This window comes from Haemaphysalis longicornis, unplaced genomic scaffold (genome assembly GCF_048455015.1).
Source record: "Haemaphysalis longicornis isolate Haplotype H1 unplaced genomic scaffold, Haemaphysalis longicornis Haplotype H1 scaffold_3, whole genome shotgun sequence".
In the NCBI taxonomy this organism is placed as follows: domain Eukaryota; kingdom Metazoa; phylum Arthropoda; class Arachnida; order Ixodida; family Ixodidae; genus Haemaphysalis; species Haemaphysalis longicornis.
The window spans coordinates 49,798,378-49,815,588 of record NW_027526335.1 but is presented as its reverse complement, the minus strand read 5'-3'; the positions used below and the strand labels follow the sequence as shown (position 1 = coordinate 49,815,588).

General features: G+C 45.5%; 1 protein-coding gene across 1 annotated transcript in view; it reads right to left on the bottom strand.

The window, feature by feature from the left end:
* The window catches only part of LOC144174436 (cholecystokinin receptor type A-like), a 209,604-nt gene extending 192,742 nt beyond the window's left edge, over window positions 1-16,862 (bottom strand). Inside the window, exon 1 of the mRNA XM_077703153.1 lies at window positions 16,481-16,862. The gene's annotated coding sequence lies outside the window, so the exon portion shown is untranslated. The remainder of the gene's footprint in view (window positions 1-16,480) is intronic.
* Window positions 16,863-17,211: the final 349 nt, after the last annotated feature.

Here is a 17,211-nt window from a genome sequence, read left to right as displayed (position 1 = left end):
TAGGGATTCAGCACGAACGAAATCGTATTAATGACGCATCACCAAAGGAACAACTCCCACACAAAATCAGCTGACAATTGATTTGAGAAGAAAGAAAATTGAATGGGCGTGGTAAGCTGTGAAATTGGACCTCAACTAAAAGGTATTAAGGACAGAGATTTCATGCTCAGTTTCCCACACCAATTGTAAGAGAAGAAACACAGTGGCGAAATTTTATTTTATAAACAGAACGTGTTTGCGTGTGCGCGCGTGCGTGTGTGTGTGTGTGTGTGTGTGTGTGCGTGTGCGCGTGCGTGCGTGCGTGCGTGTGTGTGCGTGTGCGTGTGTGCGTGTGTGCGTGTGTGCGTGTGTGTGTGTGCGTGTGTGTGTGTGTGCGTGTGTATGTGGGCACGTGTGTGCGCGCGCGTGTGTGTGTGTCGCGTGCGTGCGTGCGTGCGTGCGTGTGCGTGTGTGTGTGTGTGTGTAAGTGTGTGTGTGCGCGCGCGTGTGTGTGTGTGTGTGCGCGTGCTTGTGTGTGTATGTGTGCGCGCGTGCGTGCGTGCGTGCATGTGCGTGCGTGCGTGTGCGTGTGTGCGTGTGCGTGTGCGTGTGCGTGTGCGTGTGCGTGTGCGTGTGTGTGTGTGTGTGTGTGTGTGTGTGTGTGTGTGTGTGTGTGTGTGTGTGTGTGTGTGTGTGTGTGTGTGTGTGTGTGTGTGTGTGTAAGTGTGTGTGTGCGCGCACGTGCGCGTGCGCATGTGCATGTGTTGTGCTGCCAGAGGCACAAAATTGAATTCGAATCCTCGGATGTCTAAACGAGTCTTCTTATGGCGAAAAAAACATCGGCGCTCTTCTCGAGCCGGTGTACCTCTTTGTTCACTGTGCCAGTGTACCTCACTGTTCAATGAGCGATGAGAAAGTAGGGACGTAAACGAATGCGTTTATCATCAATGTGCAAGCGAGTGTACAGCTGTCTGGAGAATGTAAAGTACAGGGAAAGTGTGGCGTCTGGTGTTTCCAAACCGTTCCTCCTTTATGGTTCTTTTTGACCTTACAGTACGCACCACACCATCACAGTTCACCTTTTTAGTACGCGGACCCACCATCGTTTTCTCAGAAATTGTAGTCGCTCTCGAGGTGTAGGGGGTTTCCATCAGTGCTTACCTTTTGTCTTCTTTCATACAGACACAGCACGCTTTATTTTTGTTTCTTGTCGGTTTGTAAATGCTGGTGTGCGTTGCCGAGACCTTTTATACTGTTAATACCTCTATAAATAACTGCCTGCATGGCGTGCTGCTCTACAAAGAGATGAAGAGGGCCAGTCGGTGACTTATTGCAGTATGGTGCACTGTGTGATCACCACAACACGGTGCAAAGAAGTACACGTCGCAAGGTATGCGTTTCTCAAGTCAATCTGTCAAACGCTAAACAATCTCATGTTTAAAGGACGGTGCAATTAGAGACGGGAAAGATGTAGCAGGTGCCTGTTTGTATATGCTTTCTTTTACTTGGCACCACATGAAGCAGGCGCACTTTGTTTTTCCGGCTGTGAGTTTTTTTTTTTTCCTGGCCAAGAGCATAGCCCTGGTGTCGCAACTCCGGGCACAGATCGATTACGATATCTCCCCAGCGTTGCGCAGCATGGGGCTAATTGGGTAATGCAGATGAATTGACTGCGGTAAACGCTGTGATGCAACACAGATTCCAGAGATGCGCGCGGACAGCTCACATGATCTTCGAAGTGGATTTCACCCCAGACGTATTTTCTTTTCTTGATGTTCTGCTTTGCAATCGGCAATGGAGGTGAGGGTGAGGAAGCAGCGTGAAATGAGACCGAAAGGTATGGTGCGAAGGGAGGCAATACCCATGAAATACAATGGGAGTCTAAGGTTACTGTGGAAACAGAAATTCTTGGTCAAAGGTGCAGACAGTAACTATCTTTGCGGTGCAGTGAAGTGACACATCAAGTAATGAGACGAGAAAATTGCCTGAGTTGCGTCGGCGCATCCAATCAATCAATCAATCAATCAATCAATCAATCAATCAATCAATCAATCAATCAATCAATCAATCAAGCAATCAAGCAATCAATCAATCAATCAATCAATCAATCAAAAGTGAGACAATATTGGCTCGGAGAATCCAAACGTTTAAAGCCAAAAATGTGTGCTTAGCAGAAATAGTGAGTTCATTCTTTGTGTATATCACGGCATAGAATCATAGGCATGCTTGCTCGCCACAAAAAGACTGCAATGTTAGCACATTATTAAAGGCGCCGAGCAGATGAAGTGGTGCAGAAAAACAACTTCAATAAAAACGCGGCGAAATCACCTACGTAGAATACTTGAGCGATCGTCAGGGATGGTGAGTCGCATGCCGTGTCTTAATCGAGTTCCAACTAATTGTTTTCTTCTTAAAAGGCTAACCACTCTTTGTGAGCGAACTCACATACCGTCTTGTCCTCTTGGTCGCGTATTCTCGACTTGTTTCCTCAATTTTTACTTGCTGCAAAGAATCATAAGGGGGGTAAGCTAGATTCCTGACGTCGCAAAATCCAAATACGGCAATTAGTCAGAGAATGACATCGCTTCCGGCGACGTCTGCTCCCAGTTACGCTGTTTCCGTTGATATCCCTTTAGGCGACGTCGCACCCGTTGGTGCTTTCACATCGGCCGTTGAACATTTGCTTCAACAGTCCTTTCGTCCATTCCTTTCTTCCATCTATCTTGCGGTAGATCCTACAGCAAAACCCGCGTCGAGGTAGCGTGGCTGGCGGATGCAGCAATAAGACTGCCACGACCACGAAAGGAAAGAATATTAACAAAGACGTTTCTCGATAAATACAAGTACAAACTCTAATTTATGTACTATGTTGTTTGCATCAATTACTGCCTGAAGACTAAGAAACAACTTTACCTAGTATCTTGAATGCAGTTTATAATTTAGTGCATTGTATTCATTTATTCCCCTGTCGAAATTTGCTTGTTTAGTACCCTAGTAGAATAAGACTCATTCACTGTATAAAATCGCTTTTCACGGAAGCCTCCACGCATCGTATTAATCCTGTAAAAACACACACATCAGAATGCAGCGCTATCGAGTAAATGAAACACTCATGCAGAATGTTGCCGATTTCGTAACTTAACCGAATCAGCAAGCCGCACCTCCGGGGCTTGGTAGCCTGCAACAGCTCCGTAAACTTAATCATGGGAGCAGCCGGTGGGCAAACAAGTGCTACTAGCTTGTATTTGTGTTCCTGCAGTTCTCCGCACCCAGTGGAAGGCGATTTACCCCAGAGGTCAGGGCGGTCGCACGGGACTTGAGAGGAAAGGCTGCTTCGGGCTGAAGTCTATCTCGCTCAGGCTCTCAATTGCGAAGGCCTGCCTTGCCCCTGTTGCTTGTTGTAATGGAAGAGGTCAGGTCAGAGGCCATCGATGTGACCCTCCCTTTTGTACTGCTGATTTGCAATGCCACGATACTTATACTAGTACTGGCAATTTGGCGACAACTCTCTCCTCTGTTAATCAGCCTTCCGTCTCATTTGATTTTTAAGGGCACGCGCGGAGGACCTCCTGGATACGGAGAAGTCATTTTTTATGCTGAATACTGATGGCGGTGCCGCCTCTGGGCAATTGCTTCACTCCTCTTTCGTCGAGGCTCATTTCGGTTCACGCTCATGACAACTTGCGGGACGTTCAACTCGTTCTTGCTCAATTTTCCTGCTAGAAATTTTAGGCCATCGACAAAATTACTCGGGGGCATATGCCACGAGCGATTTCCCAACTCGCAAACCTGATCTTGTTCTAAAGAAGCGACGGCTTTCAATGAAGGCATTCATGGGCCAAATGTCCCGAGGGCTCCAAATGAGGCTCCATCTAGGAAAAAGTTGGAGACACCAAAATACTATTCTTGTTTTTCAAACCAGTCTGGGGCGCCAGCCACACAATTTTTTGGTTGTGTAACGCAGTGGTGGGGCGATAAATCATCCCGCACTGCAAAGACGATATTAGGGCGATATGTCCTGCGGTCCGCAACTACTTTCCTCTTCAAGGGACCAAACTTCGCTCATTCGCCTCATGAACGAAATAACCAGAGGAGTAGGAATTCCTAGAGATGGCCCTGACATGGCCGGATGCGAGGCAAAACCAGGATGCGAGGAAGGATGGCACCGCCAACGTTTATATGCGGGAGCCTATTTTCATCTACTGAAGGATTGTTTTTCTTCCGGCCTCCCTCATCAGGAGCCTTCCTTTTTCTCTTCAGGTAACCTGACAAAAAGATTGTGCAAAGTGGCCTTCGTAGGCCACTCGTCTGTTGTGAATCCCCAATTTTTCAAAACGGCGCAACACCAACCTTATCTCGCTGGGGCAAAAATAGAAAACTACCTGGCGTGAAAGTGGTTGGCGAAAGCTTCCTGCCCTTCCATCAAATAAGGGCCGCGCAGCGCGGCTGAAGCATTAATCGATCACCCGTGACAGGTTCGGGCTGAGCCGAAAAACTGTCACGGCCCATGGAAAGTTGGTTCCCACTGCATCGAACAGGCCATGCAGTACGGCAAACTCACCTCCCCCCGCAGTGTCCTTTTCTTTGCGTTATCTACACTGCCGTCCGACCGCACGTCAGCTCAATGCAAGGGTCGTGGCTTTAGGGCGCCCCTAACAATCGTAATCCTAAAGCGTCCGTATGTGGGATAATAGTCTATGTATTTTTCATCCTACCAACACATCGATCTCTGCGGTAGACATGTGCTGCGCGGAGTTAAGCGTATAAGTTCAGTATTAAAGTGTTTTTTTTTTGAAAAACGGAGGCAGGTTTTACTTGTGCAGGCGGTCTCCAGGTAAAATAGGATAAGGGTGTCTAAAAGCTAGCGGATATTTGGATTCTGAGACATCTTGTGTCTCGTTGGTGTGTTACAAGTTAAGCCTCTGGGGAGGCGCGATAAGTTGTGTCAGTTAGGAATCACGGCTCGATACTGCTCGCGCGATACCGCTTTAAATAAATTAATTCGGAATGAGACACAGCTTCGGGGCTGAATGAACACTCACATTACTTTGCAGTAAAATTGCGACTACACGAACATGGTATTTTGTGACTTGTGTATATTTTAAGTTATTGCGAGATTCTGCAATAGATCATGCCTCCCTACACTATAAAAATTCTTTATCTTGCTAGGACATCCTGCAGAGACCTCAAAAAGGACATTTTTCCTTAGCAGATCTTGTATAAGACACTTAGATGTGCGTGCCCGAGGATATGTGCCTTAAGGTATTGCTTGTTTTTTATTCGGCATGTACAGTGCTCAGCGATTGAAACGCGATACTCGGAGCGCGTGGCTGCCGGTGCTTGTTGCGCCACAGGTGAGCGCTTGTGAAAGCGAGCTGACGCATTGTGGTATGCGGTGAGGGTGAGAGCGTTCGTGACGCATGCTTAGTGCATCCGGGAGACAGCCCGGCAGTGTGTGGTTCTTGGCGGCGCCATAGGGGTGCTACATGCCATGGCTTCAAAACGCTGCGCCTGCGTGCCGCGCCGCTCCGCGCAAAGCTGGGCGAGCTGGCACCGCGCGCGTTATGAAGAATTTGAACGCGCGTTTATCGCGATGTATTATCGTGGCGCGCACAGCACGCAGGCGCAGCGTTTTGAAGCCATGACATGTAGCACCCCTATGGCGCCGCCAAGAACCACACACTGAAGGGCTGTCCCCCGAATGCAGTCAGCATGCGTCACGAACACTCTCACCCTCACCGTATGCCACAATGCGTCAGCTCGCTTTCACAAGCGCTCACCTGTGGCGCAACAAGCACCGGCAGCCACGCGCTACGAGTATCGCGTTTCAATCGCTGAGCGCTGTACAGTCCTAAAAAATATTGACAACCACAAAGGAGCGGGTACCAGCCTTTTCACAGAGCCGCAGCTTACGAAAGCCACTGGCGCATTTCCGGTGGCTGATAATCTTCGCCCACGAGGCTGGCCTACGCTCGGCTGCTTCAGCGCGTGCGCATAACCTTGCTAACTTGCCCGTGTACTATCGTATGCTACAGCTGTGTGCATAAGCTGACATCTCGTTCTTTGTTGGTCTTACCACTTTTGACAGCTGCACAGAATGCTAGTGATCCTGTTTAACACTTTGTCATAATGTTGGAGCACTCCGATCTTGTGCGCTCCTACGACAACGTGGCTGCAACGCAAACTACATATTAGGCGATGATTGGGCCTCTTGACTTGACGAGATATTTAAAAAAAAATTGTCGCCATAAGGGATTGTTCTACCCTATTGTATATATCTGTACGAAGGCATTGTGTGTGTGAATTATCTGTCTTCGTAGCGATGCTCCAACGCCGGGTCAAAATTCTGCGATGGTTCAGCCTCAGGAATTGGTAAATGTTTACAATTTACTACACGCTCCGTCAATTGTTCAAACTCGCAGCGGCCGCGGTGGCCACTTTTTAGATCGAGGCTAGGAGCAAAAACACCCATGAGTCGAAATTTCCTAGCACGTTTAGGATCCCCAGGTGGTCAAAATTATTCCTCAGCCTTCCCCAACGATGCGCCTCAAAGCCCCGTTGAAGCCACGGTGAGTTGCGCACATCAAATTTTTTTCGGTGTTTAAACAACATCGCACGTTATTCAAAATATTAGGTGTGAGTTACTTAGATGTATGTGTAAGTTATGCGTACGTAGTAGGGATAGGTGGTGACATGATCTTCTTTGTTTGACTGTAGCAGTTCAAATATGTTTCAAGAGGGATGTGTTTTATTTCCATGTAGTAAAGAAAAAAAAGAGAAAGAAGGGATGACGCCTTAGATACATTCTACACTTGGAAAATTTTTCTGCAATTTCCTTTTTGTTTCTGACTAATACTTTGGTTATTAAATCGTGATTGCTGTTCCTTTGGTCAACTATTGTTTTTCGTGGATATTAAATGTCTTCTGTTATTTGGGATAACGTAGGTTATATTTGCACAGGTTAGCGAGAGTGAAGTTGTGTCAGACTTGGAGTACGCAAAAAAAAAGAACGAAGCAGGGCCACACATCATTGCAGGGCCGTTGGTCGGCGCTCTATACACAGCTTTTTCGCTTCTTAAATCGTATCACGGGGTTCATGCCACACTCGAAATTTGGGCAAAGCTAGGAAAGCCTCTGAGGTGATAATTTGTTACTGTGGGTGGTTATTTCTAACATATCTAGATGCAATTCAAGTGGGTGAAATATCATTAGGTACATTTATTCATTTATTTACGATCACAAATTTTCAGAAAGCAAAAGTTTCTCTAGGTTCGATGCAAAGCTGGCTTTAGTCGCGGTTTGGCGCCTATGGTGCGACATTTGGGATACGATACTAATGGTTAGATAAAATATTTTTCAGCTATTTCATAACTGTGCGCCCACAAATCCTCGAACCATAGGCCTCTTTTGTGCGGTTACACCCTACCACATTTACAGCGCTTTGTATGGTTGTTGTTGCCATTGCTGTCTTGATAGAGAATGTTTGCCACTAACTTGTTAACAGACGCAGTTGCCCAGGTTGACGGTGCAGCTGTGGATGGTGACACCTTCAACCGCTCTTCAAAGCCACCAATGTTTATTTTTGCGGCCCTTCGGCAACGACCCTTCGGCAGCTAGCACCGCGAAATGGATGTAAGCCTGTAAATTCCGGAACACAAATTGTTTCCGGCGCCCGGACATGGCTTAAAAGGCCGTGCCACCGTCAACGTTACTTCGCCACCAGAGCGGACAAGAGCGTTTTCAGAACGGATGTGGTAGGCGTGATTGTCTGGGAAATTGCTTTCCTTGCGCATGTGCACATGATAGTGGGCATTTCATTTCTCTCTGTACTTTTTCGGCCTTCCAATTGGCCTGGTCATTCCTACGCACTTTCATCTCTATCAAGAAAAGCACATCGCCAAATATGTACTGATTCGCGTTTAAACAGCCAACAGCAGAGCTGCTTAATTAAGCTTTTCGTTCCACTGTCGCGCACTTCCAGAAAACTCATCCAACCAGAGCACACGTGTGCATGCGCCTCATGAGAAGCTTCCGGCGTCGTCCAGGCTTGCGCATGGGCTTGCGCCACGTGAGGAGCTAGCAAAAAGTGCGAACAAAAATAGAGGACGTGAGCGGGCGCCTCGTGAAGGGCGCCCGCCATCGGACAGCTCAACCTTCGAGCACACTGTGCCCAGCGTTCGTGGCGTTGCTGTTCTCCTCGGCAGTTCACGTGCGTTTATGCCGAAGGTGGGGTGCACAGGCGCCGAGTTCGCACTACGGATGCCGTGTTCGAAAAAACCGGTTGCCGCTGGTTCTAGCGCGTGCTGACGTGGCCCACTTTGGGAGCGATGTGAACTCTGCGGACAAAGCAATCGAGGCCTGCAAGTCATAGAGAAGTTTCAGAGGCAAGTTTGGAACAACATCCGGGTCTCCGACGAAAGAAGAGGGGCTACCAGCTGTGGTGCTTCTCCAGCTTGCACCACTAGTGCAAGCTGGGCCAATTTTTTCTGTTAGGACAAGAATGGCTACCAGAAAGTCTTTAATTTTGTTCTAACGAACAATGGTGATACCTTAGTGCGGATAAATTAGAATATCCACGATAATAATAAAAGGGCAAGACACATATAACGCGCATCCTTTAAAAAACGTCACTTGGTGCACTGTGCTCAGAGAGCAGCCAAAATAATTGAACTTAGCTAAAGAAGGATGCAAACTCGTGAAAACAAACAATTAAAACACAGAAAGCGAGCAACAACAGTAGAAAGCATGACAGTTGTCAGTGTGTACAAAAAAAAAAGATCAACATATAACTGTAGCTGGTGCTGGGAAAGCCATTATGCTGGCGGAGTGAGGGCATTCAACGGTAACTAACAAGAAGCACTGCTCAGCCCAGCGTGAAGCTTTGGCAGAGAGCCCCTAGAACAATTAGGATACGAAAAAGTGCAAGTGTTCTGCAAGCGCGTGGCAGGTGTACTGTGTCGGGCCCCAGCGCGACTGGGACCAGGCCAGAGTACAGTGAAGCGAAATTAAGGCAAAAACCATGCAGACCATTAAGCCTAAATTGCGTCGTTTGTAACAATCACAATTGGTCCAGAAAGAAATAAGACCACAATAGATATAAGGCCCTTTGATTTTCTGGAAAAGGCCGAGGTCGGAAAATGGGCAGTGCTGGTGTCGAAATTGTGGGCAATTTGCTTGTGGAAGCGAAAAAGCTTGCCCAAGCAAATTAGCGGGTAGGCTGCATGCTGCATGTCCGCTGAATGGACGACAACCACCGGGGCAACCATTATCGTTCCTGTGACAAGGAGGTGTTTTTTGAAGGTAAATGCTTAATTTAGATGCACGATGTCAAACACCGATTTATACCGCCAGGCCCACAATATTGCCACGGGTTTTGACTCTACAAATGCACATGCGTAACGACAAGTAATTGTACGTTTTTGGTGGCCGCATACACTTCGACTAGCCATAGTCATTGTGCGGCGGAAAACGTACCAAGAAATGTTTTCCCTGTAATGAACCCACCCCCCCCCCCCTCCAGCGACTAGAAACGTATGTGTACTTTTTCCATTTTTTTTTTTGTCAGTGATGGCGGGCGAGTGGCATGTATTGCACCTCTGGACTTAGGTGGCTGACATTGCCGCTGTGTAATTACCGAGCTTTTTGAAAGATTTTGTTGATTGCCCTTATTCACAAGTGCAGAGCGGTGGCTACCTAGCTCCAGCGATAATCATTAGACATCCACCTCTACGAATAGAATTATAATAGCCCCTACGTAGATAATCAACCACAAATGAAGAGCCGTGCGGAAATATAGAGTCAGGAAGAAGCGAACACTATTAACATGTAGGTCGTGTGGTATGCATCGGTGTTCGTTGCTGTAATAGTGATGTACGGGAATGAACAAATGAAATGCGAACACACAAAAAAATGAACCGGAACACGCGAAACTGAAAAATACCGTTCGTCGAGGTGTAATTATGGCATGCTATTGGTATTTACGAAAAACCACATTTCCCCAGTTTGCTCTTGTAACTATCCCACACGTCATTGTGGCTCGCATGGAAAGAAATCGCGCAATTTGAGTCTTCTTGTTCGCGTTTCATTTGTCTATGAGTGTACTATCGTGATAAATTTAAATACAAACTCCGGAGCGCTTGTCTGTCAGTACACGCTGCGCATCCTGGAGACGGGCAGCGCATGCGCAGTGAAAACTAGTTATGAGAGTTCGTCTGCAACGTTGATATGGAAACACGGTCGTTCGACGTCTGAGCATTTTGGTTTGACTTCCCACCGCGTTCGGCGCCCGCTCAAGCACGCGTTATGTAACTTTGTTGCTGGAAAGAGTAGTAATGGCGCACGAAGCTATATCCCTTTTTTTATTTCGTGCTGAGCGCCCAACGGGCGATGGAAATACAATGGTCTTTCCATATGAAGGTTGGTCACGAACTCTAGTACCTTCTCCGCACTGCGCATGCGTGGCCCGCCGCCAGGATGTGTGGCATGTACTCAAAGCCACGCGCTCCGTTGTTCGTATGTCGGTTTATCACGACAGTACGTAATCATGTGCTGCTTACAATTTCAACCACGTTCTGTTGAGCAGTGCGCGCCTGGCCGGGCCCAGCAGTTTTTTGAAAGCCACTAAAAGGTAACGTGCACGTTCATTCTTGGCAGTCGTAAACACTATCAGGCCAGAATAACACCGACCGTGCCTCACAAGAAACCACGTCAGTCTGCTGTTCTGAACCATCAGATACGGCTGCCGAAGCTTAGTGGCGAAGCGTCATTGCACAAACGTATAAGAAATATGAGAACCTTAGCTATACTCACAGGGCTGTTGAATGGCAGGCGAAGCGGGCAACAAAAAGCAGCAGCTAGTTCCGCTTGGGGTTCATTTAGCTTGGCATGACGCTGAAACACATTAATTACACTCATTTAAAAGCTTAAATAAAATGCACGCTTTGTGTATTTTGGATACGATGTCCTCAACAGGTATGCAAGTGTTTTCATTAGCGCAGATGTCCATGTAAGATCAAATCCATGCCGGTTTAGCGCTGAAGGCGCAGAATACTGTCGCGAAGCCAAGCGCGATGCAGTGTCCTAAATTGCAGTAAACAGTGTATAAAGGAGCGAACTTCTTCTCTGCAGTAAAGTTAAACAATACACAGGTGTCGAAGAAGCAGCGTGACGTCCACAGGTGATTGCCGGCGAAAGGAATGTCACGGTGTTTGCCCGGCGCCCATTTATCTTTCCAGGTAATTGTTTCTGGAACCGTCGAATTACATCGCGAACACTGGCGATCAAATAACATTCTAGTCTAGTGATGACGGGGCTAAACAGTCTCCTTATCAAGTAAGACAGCCTGTGTGGCATACAGAATAAAGAGAAGGAAACACGCGCTTCGCACTGAACACAGATAAGACAGGCGGGCGCGGTCAGACGTTGGCAACAAAGCACGCGAGTAAGGAAAACCAAGGTATGGTTCGCGGCATCCTAATGGCAAGGGCAACCTAATGGTAACGGCATCTTAATGGTATTTTGTATTGTATGTTTGTGTTTATTGGCGCAAGGGTAACGAGGACCAAAGAGCGCCAAAATCTTATTGGTAATATCATCAGAAGTGCTAATGCTCTTGTAGGGCCAAACGACACCACAGTTTGGTGCACAATCTCCGTATTTTATGGATGCTTGGTATTTTTCTTAATGCCTGCCTCGATTAGGAAATGTCATGAGAAACCGGAGACGCCGTTCCAAATGCTTCAGCCAAGGAACATGAAGGTTAAACAAACGGTGCTTCTCGCCGTTCTTCCGGTAGAAACCCGCAACATTTATTCAAGTGCCAATAAAGGAAAACATACCACAGGGGCACAAGCTTTTTCTTTCGATATGAGAAGGCGGAAGCCTCACTCCTTGCAGAGGTATCACGCCGAGTTCTTGTACGTCATTAGCGGGTGTCTTTTGCTGAATATTACGCCTTAGCTTCCGTCAGCTTAACTTAAACGAATGTAACAAGTAAAAGTAAAACTTCTACCAAAACAGCTCTAATGGACAACGGCATGCCATTTTCTGCATGATTGCACTAACATACCAGCGCAAACTACAATATAGTGAATGGGGCTGATACTCAATGCTGGCTGAGATTTCAACAGAAAAAATAAGGAGGCCCAGAAGGAGCAAAAGCCCTTTTACAAAACGAAGGCGAAGAAACGTGCAGGTTTCTGGGTTGGAAAATATGTGGCACATATTTTTTTCAACCCAGCTTGCGAGGAAAGTGCCCCTTAATTTACTTCCTTTCTTCTTTCTTTCTTTATTTCTTCCTTTATTTATTTATTTATTTATTTATTTATTTATTTATTTATTTATTTATTTATTTATTTATTTATTTATTTATCTTCGCGAAAGTAGGAGGTAACCAGGTAAGCACGGTTCTTCGACGGCTTGAGGGTTCCTTGGCCACCCGTGGAAACGACGGGCGCCGATCACAAACATAGATAGCCGGCATGAACAATTTCAGGAATTATTCAAGAGTACGCGTGAACAATGACCAAACAGCACTTACAGAGCTACAACTACAACTACAGGTACGGTAAATAAGGGCAAAAGGTTTGCAAATACAAGCACTGTAGTTTACATGCTTTAGTTTCACAAACTGATGACTTAAACAAAATAAATCATAATGTACTTTTCCAGAAATTTTCAAAAATCACAGGCACATCTCGTTCAGGTTATAGAAGCGTGGAATTGCAAAACGAAATCCAGACATTTCGGAAACCATGCAGAAACTATATGGCAGTTCCGCAGAAATAATGAAGGACTAGACAGTTTTATCAAAAAATAACAGCAATAGGTAATTAAAGCACATTCAGTTTAGGTTGTGTTTTATTTAGCTAAATAGGCAGTGCTTTAGCTCTATTCCCTGGCTATCAAACCGATTCAGCGAACGTGGCAGGTTATTTTCATGCATTTGCACTTTACATTTTGTCCCAGATTTTGGAACCTTCCATTTCTGTGCTTTTCTACTTTTGTACGACAATTCATTATTACGCAAATGAGCTATTTCAGTTAATAATAGATTAATAATTTTAATGCTAGTAGATAACTCTCTCTGGCTAGCCGATATTCATAGATGTCATGTATTCTCATAATTTTGAACTTCCTAAATAGTTGCGCGGTGGGCTCTGCATATGGCTAGTTTCAAATTATTCTGGGGACTCTTTTTGTGGATATCTAGTACTTTTGTTAGATTTGTTTCGGTAGTAGTACCCCAAATTAAATGGCACTAATTTAAATAGGAAGCAAACAGGACAATACAAGCCAAAAGTTTAACGGTCTAGGGTAGAAGGTGTCTGTTGCGATTCAAAATGCCAGTAATTGAGCTCAACCTTTTCAATAGATAATTTATTTGGTCATCCCAGTGCATGGTTGCCGTAAAATAAATACCGAGTATTTTAACCGAATTTACTACTTCTGTTTGGCATGAGATGAATAAGATGTCAGTGTCAAGGATCACCACACTTCTTCTGGAATGATAGACAATTGCTTTGGTTTTGGGGGAATGATTTTGAATTGATTTTCGGTTATCCAAATGTCCAGTTTTGACAAAAGGTTATCAGCTCTAGAAAAAACTTCACTACTAGAAAACCCTGAAACAAAATATTGTGGTGCCATCTGAATAGATACTAAATTTTTCTTCATTGGGGATATGTCCAATGTCATTAATATAGAGAACAAACAGCAATGGTCCCAGTATACTTCCCTGTGGGACCCCTGAAATTAGCTAAACAATGCTAAAAGCCGATTAGAGATGCAGTTGACGGACGCAGACACACGGTGATCACATTAGGCACACATTGATCACTTCTCTCGTTGATATTTTCATTAAATGCTTAAAACAATAAACGTATTTACAGCGGATGCACAATCAGCCTAATTTGAAACCGATTGCCAGAACTGCTTAGATCCTCATTTCCACGGTGTGTGTAATAAGGAGGTAATACAATAAAGGATGACCCGGCACGCAACAACAGTAGATCTGAACAAGCGTTGTAAATGTATTCAATGGCGGGGAAATAGACAAACGCACCGTGAAATAGGCCTCCACGCTGTTTAGAAATATTTTAGGTGATTATAAACGACCTTTATCTCTAAATGAACAGAGTAACGAAAATTCCGAAGGGCGCTTGCCCTATGCTAAAGCCTCAGCATTAGTTGAAGTGTTCTAAGTCATCATGCTTTACAACAGCTGCCGCCAAACACTCTGTGTTACGATGGAATTGCTACCCCCTTAAGCATGTAGTTCGTTGGTGCCATCTGTGGAAATATATCATAACGATAATAATAATACCGGAAAGGCGACGCTTTATCGTCACTGTGTTCAGTTATTAGATGCGTTTTAGCCGTAATAAAGCAGGTATTTTTAGATACGCCCGATTTATTTTTCAATAAGCATGACCAATTTGATGCAACCTAAAGACAGTAGTAGTCTGAGTCTGACTAAACACAGTAGTCTGAGCAGATTCCTTTTGATTTGTTGTTAAAGAAAAGATAGCACGAACAGCGAAGTTAATTACGTCATTGACCGAATAACTAGCTCCGCTTGAATTACGTAGTTCTGAACCCGATCCACATTGTTATTTCTCCTAGGCTTGGTGTTGTTGAGCGACTTAGGAAGTCACTTTCTAGACTGGCCTGCGAACAACTACGGGTATCCTAGACTCCCTCTCCAGTTATATAAACGAGACTAGCCATTTGAAAAGAATTTAGAGATAAAACAAAAGGCAGCAACATATACTATAAAAAACCAGAACGAGATAACGTGCAGCCTAAATCGTTAATGAGCGTCACCGTAGCTTTTTCAACCTGTTAGCAATACTTGCACGTCGCTCTGACGAAGACAAAGAGTAGAGATACGATTGCTCATCGGACCTCACTAATTCGCTCTTTGACTTCAGTTATCCTACATCAGCCCGTATTCACAAACACAAGCACAAGAAACTCCGACTCAAACAAAGCACACCAAAATATCGCGTCAGACACTTCTCCTCACTCAACATATCTCAAGAATACCTATTCAACAAAATCTTCACCAATACGTCCTATGCAGCAGAGACACTCTGTAAATGGAATGTCCCGTTTGCGGAATGATTCCCTAGTGCCCGTACTGCAAAACACTCACGCCTGCAGATCTCCATTATCTCATCTGGCGGGGGCCAAAACTTACGAAATGAAAGGTTTTCTTCACCCCTGGTTTTGACATCCCCACTCTCGTTGATCTAAGCACACTTGAAGAACGCGCTTCAAATTGCACCATTCAGTTTTAGGAGCGGCTTAAAAGGAGTGCTATAGCACTGGTCGACCGCGAAGCAGACACCCTCTTCAAAAAAACCTCAAGACTCGCTTCAAGGTGCTCAGTACTGAAGAACTCCAAACTTCAATCTTCTCCCTACCTACACACTATCCCCCGCAGTCATAGTGCCTTCTTCCGGTGGATAAGACGTTTGGAACAACAATGCAAATGTCCTCTGTCTCTGTTTTCGGCGGCGCTGCACTGTGAACTTTAAGTACTTTTTTAAACCAACGCTGCATAATTTTAGGTACAGGCTCAGAACGTCCGCTATCGATCATTGTCGGCCGTATGGGTCTCTATTTTAAGAGCCTTAAGTTTTGAAAGTGCATGTGCTTTCTACACAGACGCAGACACACGGCGATCACATTAAGCGCACATTGTTCACTTCTCTTGTTGATGTTTTTAGTGGATGCTTAAAGCAATAAACTTTTTTACAGCGGATGAGATTATCAGCCTAATTTGAAACTGATGGCATGAACTGTTTGGACCAACATTTTCCCGGTTTGTTATAGGCGTTAAAGTAAAAAGTCACGGTGCGTCGTCAAAGAGTAAGGAATGGTATGTATAGAAACATTCGAATGAGGAGGCGAAATGGAAATCTTACGTAAAACGCTGTTTCATTCGTTGGCGTTGGTTTGTTTTATTTTCGGGTGGCCTAGTGACCCCGCGGGTTATTGCACACTTATATAAATGCGCTTGCGCACCACTTTGGTGCTGTCATAAGCGTCACTCGGAAGCGGAAAAATGTAACTAGCAACTTATTTCGCCACGTGGGAAATTCTTGTTGCTATCTTACAAAATTTAAAGTTACACAAAGCTTCTGTCATGAAAAAACGACGAACTCGGCTGCCAAATGTATAACAAAACAGTTTTTTTTTCATTAAAATTACTCCCTTGTATTGATCATTCGTCGTAAATTATAACTTGCATGCACAACGAAATGACACTTTGGCGGAATGGTGTATGAAGAAGTTGTTGAAAACACTAAAGAATTGCAGCTGATTGTGGCCTAACAGTACGTGAGTGCGACTTAAAGGTCAAGTGCGCTTGGCCTCGCAAATGACAATAAACTTACCTTTAACATATTTTAACACGTTCGCCAATACTGTCACACTATTCTCGACTGATGGGACCAGATTTCTTAAGAACATTTTGAAAACTCGTCAAAAAACTTACCTCTCCTGTAAGCCGTTCAGCTTGCCTTTGCTATCCACAGAGGTCACTTTTTCTATCCAGGGAGGGTCACGTAAACGTTATAAATCGCACCAACGGCACACGTTTTTTCTGCATATCCATTATACTCCCACCCTACCAACTTTTTTACTATCCCTCCACGACTCCAACTTCCGAACGATGTAAATCCCAGGCCGCTTTTTTATGTCCCCGTCGAGCGAATCCGCGAAACAAAGTGTCTGCAATTTTCCAATTCAATGAAATGATTCTTCGGTTATTCTCGTCTTCACTTGCACCAACCGCGCGGCAGGCGCGCTCGCTTAGTTAACGAGCGGCGAAGTTTCGACTGCGCTAATTCCCACGCCCGCTGCGGACGAACCTTCGCTCTTCGAGACGGCCGCGCAAACTCTGCGCCCTGTTCCCGATATTTTCCCCATACCAGAAGTCGGGAGTGCGGGAAGGGGTGGGAAACCGGGAAAGAGAAAGGAGCGTGGAGCGTGATGAAAGAGAAAAGGGTGAGAAAAAGAGAAAGGGGAGCAGCGCGCATGCGCAGTATCGACGCGCTCGCGGAGTGTCCTCGTCCGGATTCCTTTCTACCCGCTTTCGTAACCCGCGCTCTACCGGGGCGGCCGTGCTCATGTGATTGCGGAGCTTCGGGGAGCATCCCAACCGCCTCTTACCACTCGTGTTTTCTCCTGCGTTCCCTGCTTTCCTTTGTCGTTTCTTTTAATAAC